Below are 9,322 nucleotides of genomic sequence, written 5' to 3'. Positions count from 1 at the left end.
AAATATGTATATATTAATACAATAAGATGCTAAAAAAACCATACTTGCTTTACATGGAAGTCAATATTGCAACGGATTCTCAAGGGAAAAAAGATAATATAATAAATAATTTAATTGAGAATCAATTTTTTAATTAATTTTTTATTAGTTTTAAATATTCAATATTAAATATTAAATTTTAAATTATAAATTTAAAATTTTTATATTAAATTTTAAATTCCTTTTAACTTTTTAATTAATATTAATCAATTTTTTAAAAATATTTTATTTATCTTAAATTCTAGGCATAAATTTTTAATTTTAAAATTTAAATCATCCAAAAATAAAAATTTTTACTCTATAAAAAAATAGTTAATATTGACTACATAAAAGTTAACTTCTATATTTTCTCATTATCATATTGAAAAGTAAATAATTTGATAATTTATTTTGGGACTTGGGGGTTTCTTTCCCTCCTTTATGCGTCAATGTTTTTATAGCTAGCAATCATTTATTAGTGCATACATTCATTATATGCTATCATTAGATAAAAGGAATCAATAAGGTAGCTATATATGTACATACATATAGAAACATGGGAGAGTTTGTGGTAGCTGAAATATGTTTCATGGAGGATTAGACAAATGCACTGAAAAGAAAAAAGTTGTGTGTAATAATTTTGTGACCCTGTGTATTTTCTTTTTTTTTTAATTCTTTTTTAGGGATGATATAAGTAATAAATAATTATTAATTTTTTTTTAAATATACTAATACACTGATATCTTAATAATTTTTAATTGTTAATCTTAATTATAAAAAATATATATAATATATATAATTAAGATCAATAATTAAAATTTATTAAAATACCAATATATTAATATACTTAAATTTTTTTTTAATTATTAAGTACTCCGAAATTATCTTAAGTTCTATTATTCCGTGGCCGTTTTACTATCGAAGTTATCTCTTGTACTAACCAAATGATTTTTCTGTTGTATCTCAATATGTTCATAATTTATTTTAGTAGAAAAGTAAACTTTACTATTTAATTAGTCCGAAATCAACAATTCCCTAATTAGGTAGTGAATATAATTAGTACATAAAAATGACTAGGATAATAAGATACATGTCAAAACAAAATTAAAGACAATATATAATTAACATGCATGTATAGCTCAATAGCAGGAGATTATAGTACTAGATTAATAACCATAAGTTTTTTATTTTAAATCTTGGATACATATAGATACACAGTTATAGAAATAAATATAATAAAATACTAAAGCAGAAGCTCTTCTGTTCTATTTGGCTTAAACAATATTGCATTTGATAGGCAAATACATGTGATTTTGTTCAGAAGTCAAAACAAACATGATAATACATTATTATACATTAAGATTTACCAAAAACTTGAAGAATTAGGTAGCTTTAATAATTAGGGGGCATACTTGTAACAAGCGAACAACGATGTTTTGCAATAGGTCTTATCAATTATTAAAGTAGAAGACAATTAAGTAATTAGATGAATTCATAATAGGAATTTATGGAACAAAGAAGTAATCTTAGTTAGTTATTAATTAAATGATTTGAGTTGTAATGGCATTGATGCAAGTTGTTGGGAGTACAAACAAATGACAATTAAGCTGATGTCGATTAAATTAAATATCTGGATTTCGATTTAGTTTATGGAAAGAAACGGATTAGATTGATACTAAATATCCACATGGCCGAAACAAAAACAATGCATGCATGACATGTTATGGTAATTGGAAGCAACAAGTGTTGGAGAAGAGGGATGTGGGGTCCAAAAAAAACTTGATGAGAAATTGATTGGGCCCCAGTGGAAAACAACCATTCTCTAATGAGGCTACATGATTTTTGAATTATTTGACACACATGACCCTCATCCTTTTCTTGGAAATAGATTGAGAAGAAATTGATGTACACCCTTCGGACCCATCATTTTATTTATTCACTAATTTTTTTTCTTCATTGATTCAACATTAAGGTCACCAAGTTAGTACAAACAAAGGTGCCGGTATAACCAAACTTGATAATCTATCAATAGGGTTTAATTAATATGTATTTTTAAGATAATTGTTAACATTAATATTGGTATAAATTTAAAATTTTTTATTTTAATAAATATAAAATAAATCTGTTTTAAATAAAGGACATATATTAGCTAAAATCATCAAAATACTAAGCTTAAAATAATAATCAAAGAAAAATACGAGTTTAAAAATACCATATTAGAATAATATATAGACTATCACACATCACACTCTAAATTGAAGGGACCCATTATAGTTTTGAGTGGGGAATGGTGTTTTGGTAAAGAGCAGCAAAAAGTGCACCAAGTGGAATTGTTGGTGCTATGGGGCCATGAGGTTTTGTACAAAAGGGAACCCAAACACTGAAAAATTGATGAGTCTTTTGTTTGTTTGTGAGGTCCATGACAAATATTTGAACCACCTTGCATTTTTTATTTTTTATCAAGTGAACCAAACTTTTACTATTTACACACGTGACCAGACACCCATGCACAACCTCAATTAATTACTTCCAACTTTTCTTGCATGTTTAAACAAAATTACTTAAACACAAGAGATAAGATTACTATTATTATAGTACCAAAAAAATATATTATTATTATTAGGTACATATGCACATGTTAATATTATCAATTTAAAAAGTTTTTATAATAAATATATAAAATTTAAGTTTTCATCAATATATTTGTTATATATTTATTAAAATAAAAATAGTAAAGTATCGTTTTTGTCCCCAACGTTTGGGGTAAGTCCTATTTGTGTCCCTAACGTTTAAATCGTCCTATTTGTATCCCTAACATTTATAAAAGTGATTCAATGTATTCTACTATTAATTATACTAACAAATCAGATTATATTTTTCAATTATTTTTACTTGGATGTATTCATTCTCAATTAGGTCTCATTTGGATGTGTTCGATTTTAATATTATACCCACTATTTGTGCTTAAATTCAATTATGTCCCTAGAAAAGTGAATTATGTAAAGGTTTTAGGAATTAGTTTCAACTTTTGATGAACTATTTTTCGGAGTGGATCATCGATTCTATCATAGACATTTGTATTCTAACTTGAAAAAGAGATTTTTAAAACTCAAACTAAAGCGTTCATGATGTGTAATTGACGGCAGGATAACATTAAATCACTTTTACAAACGTTAGGGATACAAATAGGACAATTTAAACGTTAGGGACACAAATAGAATTTACCCCAAATATTAAGGACAAAAACGATACTTTACTCTTAAAAATTTTATTAAGAATAGTATTCTTAATATATGTTCTTGAAACACATAATATTGTAGGATCGAAATTAACAACTTAGAAAATTTTATAAAAACATTGCCATTTTTATGCATTTATAAGATTGATTTTTTACGTCTACCCAGCTAATTTTAAAATAAACATGTTTATTGGATGGAAAAAACATTAGGTTACTCGATTGATTTAAAATTTATTGGATGGAAAAACAGAAGGCTCAAAATAGGTGGCATGAGGAAAGTGCCTAACTGTATGAGAATGAGAGTAGGAGGAGGAACCAATAATTGAATTTGGTGATAATAATCCCTAACCATATTCTGTGGATGGTAGACAATATCATAAGCTAGCAGACAACCATGATATCCACCATTAGATCTCATTTACCAAAACCAAAAAAATTACAAATCAAAGTATCAAACTCATTAGTATAGTAGTTACTTACTTTGTTTGTCAATGTTAAGGGTCACAAATTTTTCGCTAGCGAGGTCTTAGTCATTTAATATTCGAATTTTCACTTTAGCAATTATTTAATAAGAAACATTTTTCTAGTTGAATGATTATTTATTGCGACAAATCGTCACTAATCTAACTTCAATTTTTACGATATTATGCGATAAAAAAAAAATTAGTTGCTGTTAAGAATAAAATTTTTGTGATAAATTAACTAGAAAATTATTCATCGCAAAGAACATTTCAAATCTTTATGATAAATTAGCTAAGAACATTGTTCTTTGCTAATATATTTTTTCACACTAAATTAATTTAGCAACAAATTATTAGTGAGTAAATGATTGGTCACAAAATAAGGTTAAATTTTGGCTAAGAATGAATTAGGAACAAACTTCTCACTAATTTTATGTCAAACACTTGTGACGGAACAGTGATTACAATATCTGTCGTTACTATACTTTTATTCAATTGAATTTTTAAGTGACCGATTTGCTAAAAAATGTTACTCACTAAGTAATTATGACAATTAAATTAGGAAGAAATTTGGTCTTGTTCTTCTTTTAGCTACAAAACTCAATTTGCAAAGAACTAACATTTTCATGAATCTCTCGCTAATTATCTTTTTTACATTCGGGTATTGTTCGGTTGCTCAGGTATCGAATGGGCCGGATGTGCTAAATGCCCAGGGATGATGGAGAAATTAGGTTCTGATCACCTTCGTGCGTCTGGATCTCCAGGACCAGGGTGTAGAGGAGAAGGTCGAAGCTCAAGATCCTCCCAGATTGACGACGTGGAGTGAAGAGGGGGGATGCCACTTGCAAAGGGACTCCGACGCTTTAGTCAGTGTCTGTACAAAGGCGGCAGTTAGGGTAAAGGTTAGGTGACGTACCTATGGAGAGGGGTAGTGCCCTCCCCTTATATAGTCTACACTAGGGCGGGTCCCACAAGAGCAGGCCCACCTTTGAGGAAGCTTCCTCCCCAGCTATCAGGTACCTTGCGAGAGGGGAGGTGGCATTTGGGTCGCCTCCCAGTTCTGGTCGTGTTGTCCCGTCAGGTTAGCCGGTACGTCGGGTTCGAGTAGTGGGCCAACTGGGCTGGGCCGGAACACTGCCCCTAACACGCCAGCTATGGCCGTGAACGTTGTTGTTGGCGCGTTTCCTTCACTTTTTCTCTGGTTATGTTCCCGTGGAGTCGGCCGCTCGTGATAGGGGCATGCCCCCTACGCGCGAGTGTGCTTTGTCCATTTCAAGGGAACATCAATCGTCGCCTCTTTCCTCGCGCCTGACATTTAATACCATTATGACTGATTTGAAAAGTTAGGGGAAAAAGTCTGTTTTAACTCTGACTTTCGCGCTTCCGAGTTGTGGCAGTTATTCGTCAGTTTTTTTCTCATACTTTTGCATTCCATCTTCCCATTTCTGAATCACTCCTACGCTACTCCTTCTCATTTTTCCTATCAAGCTCTCTGGATTTCATTGCCTTGGTCAGCTTCCAATTCAACTGCGTCCCTTAGAATTTTTCCAATATTCCTTGGCAACAATCTTCCTGGTAAGCATCTCTTTCTTTATCCTAAATGGATGAATGATGCTGTTGTCACTGTTGCTACTGCTTCATCTTTGTAGTTCATAGGTTGTATATGCTCTTTCACTTGGATTACACTGCTATTTAGTTCGGCTTTTTTAGGAGGGTTACCACTAGATTTCTAGTTTTTGGTTTTTTATCCTTTGCTTAACTGTAGATAGGCTTACTGTGACACGTAGTGCTAGTTCCGAATTTCTCGATTTTCCAACCTACCAAACTCATTAACTAAGTGGTGCCCCCACTATAGATATGACACAACTTCCCATTGTGAGGACTCCTGTAGACTGGTACGCCTGGGTGACATCAGATGTGAAGGATACCCCTTCACAAATAACTCTGGAGGAGCTCACGGAGTTCCGTCAAAATGACCAGCTGTACGGGGGAGGTCTCGAGAAGGATCGCTACGACGCGTTCGTTCCCATGGACCGAGAACGAATATGTCACCTTAACCTAAACACCCCTCGGGTTGCTGATTGGATTTGAGTGTACAAGGCGATGTTTACCTGCCTGGGGGTTTGCATCCCATTCTCCCCCTTCCAAATGGTGCTACTGAATCGATGTGACGTGGCGCCGTCTCAACTGCACCCGAACAGTTGGGACTCCATCCAATGCTTTGAGATGGTCTGCGAATATCTCAAACTGCTGGTTTCGGTGGAGGTTTTCTTGTGGTTTTTTGTCTTGACAAACCCTCCAAGGAAGGGAAAGCTAAGAAAGGGTGCATGTCTTTCTGGGCGGCTCAAGGTAGATGGATCTTTGAGTTGTTCGAAGACTCTTTTCATGGTTCAAAAAAAGTACTTTAAAGTGCGGCTTGCCGAAGGTCTGCATCCCTTCTGGTTAACTTTGGAGGGAGAACGCCGCTTCCCAACCTACTGGAGCTTTGGGGCTGAGGCCAATGCGTTCACAAAAGTGACTTACAAAGGCACGACCCAACAGAATAAAAAGGTTGCCGACGTGCTGTTGGCTATTTTTGGCAAAAATAACGTTAACCCTCACCTTCTTATGGGTGACTGTGAGATGGGTATGGGTTACATAGGTGAGTAGTTGGCTGGTCGTAGTTTCTTGATTTCTAATGCTCGACTTATTTATTTATTCAATATCTTAATTAACGAGTTCTTATGTGTTTCCTTGTTTAACAAGTTCTTATGGCAAACAAGTTGGACTTGATACCTTGTTTTCGATGTTCCTTCCAGGGAACAGCGACGATAGCTCTGCCAACGGTGCCAACGAGGCACCGCATTCCCTTGACAGTCCCAACCTCCTCAAGGGGAGGTGATCAATACAAGCACTGGTCCGACCCCCCGACCAAAGGTTGGGGAAGAGGAGGTGGTGCCCGAGGTTACCATCGTCGATAATCCGAGGAAAAGGAAATCGACCTCGAGTCCTGAGGGAGTTCTCACCGTGATGGAGAAGAACTTCGATGCCAGGACCTTTATCAATTCACAACTGCCGCCCGCCACGGAGGACTTCTTTCTTGGTGGGGATCTGGCCTCCCAAGCCAAGCGAGTGTATCGCACCTTGCTTTGTGCTGTCGCTATAGCAAGGAAAGCGGAACCCGTCTTGGCTGGGGCTCGGACTCTGGAGGGTAAGCTTCAATCGGTTGTCAATTCCGAGGAGAAGTTAAAACTGGAAGTGAAGTCACTGCAGGCGCAGCTGGCTACTTCTGAAGAGAAAGTAAAGACTTCTGACGTGACGGTTGCCCGGCTTACTGAGTGAGAGCTTACTCTAGAGGGTCAGCTCAACGTTGCTCAAGGTTGGGTGAAGGAGTTGGAAAAAGAGCGTGACGATGCCGTTTCGTCGGCAAATGCCGCCGAGCTGAAGAAGAAAAATAAAGAGACTGTGAAGAATGCTCGGAACGCCATTCGGGCTACCTAGGAGGCGATCAAAGCGCATAGGGCTATCAAATGGGCCAGCCCAGCCCATTTAAGCCCAGACTGATTAGCCCACGGGTTATACGGGCTAGCCCATTTAAGCCCACTTTGTTCACGGGCCTAAATTTTATAGCCCGAACCGTTTATGGCCTACTCAACGGGTTAAATGGGCTAGCCCGTTTATTTGTTGGAATTTTTTGTTTAAATTTTTTTGAAAAAAAAAACTAAAAAAGTCCAATTTTATGGAGAAAAACTGGTGTATATATTTGGACAAAAAATTTTTGTTTGGCACAGGTAAAATTAAAGTTCTAGTAAACAACTAAATACATTTGATTTGAGTAACAATTATGCTCTAAATTTGTTCTTTTAACTCAAAACAGAACCACATTCACATCCAATTAGTGATTCCATATTTCTAATTCTAATATTTCTAATTAAAGGGAAATTCCTCATAAGTTAACAGAGTATTATAAACCAACATAGCAACATCATAATTCTACCAAAAAACCACACAAAAGTGAAAAGAAAGTATTTAACAGATTACATGGCATGCAAATATTTTATAAAAGCAGCAAGCAATGTAATTTCCAAAATTTTTTTTATCCAATCCACCAAATTAGTCAACACCTGTAAGCCATGGAAGCTAAATCAGAAAAGCGATGGGCTTGAGACCTCCAATATTGCAAGACATCTATTTTAGAGTTCATATCAAGAGTTGACTCTTCCAAATAGATATCTAAAGAAGACTTTCTTTGTGAAACATTAGTTTGAAAAATTATATTTCTCTACTCCTACAATATTAAAAAAATAACAAAACAATTAAGAAAGTAACATATTGACAGAAACATATAAAAAAATTATATTAACATAATGCACAACAGAAATAAAACTTACATCAGGCACATCAAATGAAAGTGAATCATCTTTTCTAGAAGTTGGAATTCTTATTTGACCACCAGAAATATTAGAAGAGGCATTATGTGACAAAATTTCTGAATATGCTTCAAACAACAAATACAGCTTTTTCTTGATGGTGGTCAATTTCTCATTAGCAGTACATGGATCCACTTTATTCAAACAATATTCCAAAACATGAAATTTTATTCGAGGATCAATAATAGCTCCTAGAGAGAGAATTATGGAATAATCGTTCCAATACTTATCAAATTTGGCTTTCATTGGCTGCACCATTTTTCTTATGACCCTATCCTCAGTAATGGAGTATTCTTTCAGCAAACACTCAATCCTCCAAATTTGCATAAAATATAAATTTGAAGTATGATAAGATTGACTAGACATCAAGGTAGTAATTTTATAAAATGGATTCAGAAATTTACAGATTTCTCTTCCTCTTTTCCACTCTTCTTCCGACAGACAATCTTTGAAATTGTTATCTTTCAAAGAGAGTCTAACAAAACTACGCTCACATCTCAAAGCACTCTCCAACATCAAGAAAGTAGAATTCCATCTAGTAGGCACATCTAAGTTCACTCTAATGTCAGGAATTTCAAGTGACTTAAGAACATCTCTAAATTGGATAGTTTGTGCCTCCGATGCTCTCACATACTTGATGCTCTCTCTGATATTATGAAAAGTAGAACTAGCAACCTTCAACCCATCTTGAACTATCAAGTTTATGATGTGAGCACAACACCTCACATGGAAAAAGTCCCCATTACACAATAACCCATCACTTAAAAGGAGGTTTTGCTTGAGTAAAGTTTGCATGCTATCATTAGATGAAGTATTGTCTAAGGTTATTAAAAATATTTTCTTCTTTATTCCCCATTCAGATAACAACTCAAGCACTTTATTTGCTAATTGATATCTCGTATGTGGAGGGAGCATGTGAGAAAATATGAGTATCTTAGAATTTAATTTCTATCTAGAATCAACATAATGGGCAGTCAAAATCATATAACCCTTTGTTGTGCATGAAGTCCAAAGATCAGTAGTTAAACATATCCTACTTCGAAGTTTCCCTAACTGGCATTTTAACTTTTCTTTTTCAGCAATATAAAATTTAAAAATATCAGCTACAGTAGTGTTTCGAGAAAACATCTTAGCATAAGGATTCAAGTACTTAAAAACATCCCTAATTCTTCTATACTCAACAAATGAGAAAGGCA

The sequence above is a fragment of the Arachis stenosperma genome, chromosome 10 (genome assembly GCF_014773155.1).
Source record: "Arachis stenosperma cultivar V10309 chromosome 10, arast.V10309.gnm1.PFL2, whole genome shotgun sequence".
NCBI classification, from domain to species: Eukaryota; Viridiplantae; Streptophyta; class Magnoliopsida; order Fabales; family Fabaceae; genus Arachis; species Arachis stenosperma.
This window is presented reverse-complemented; position numbering follows the sequence as displayed.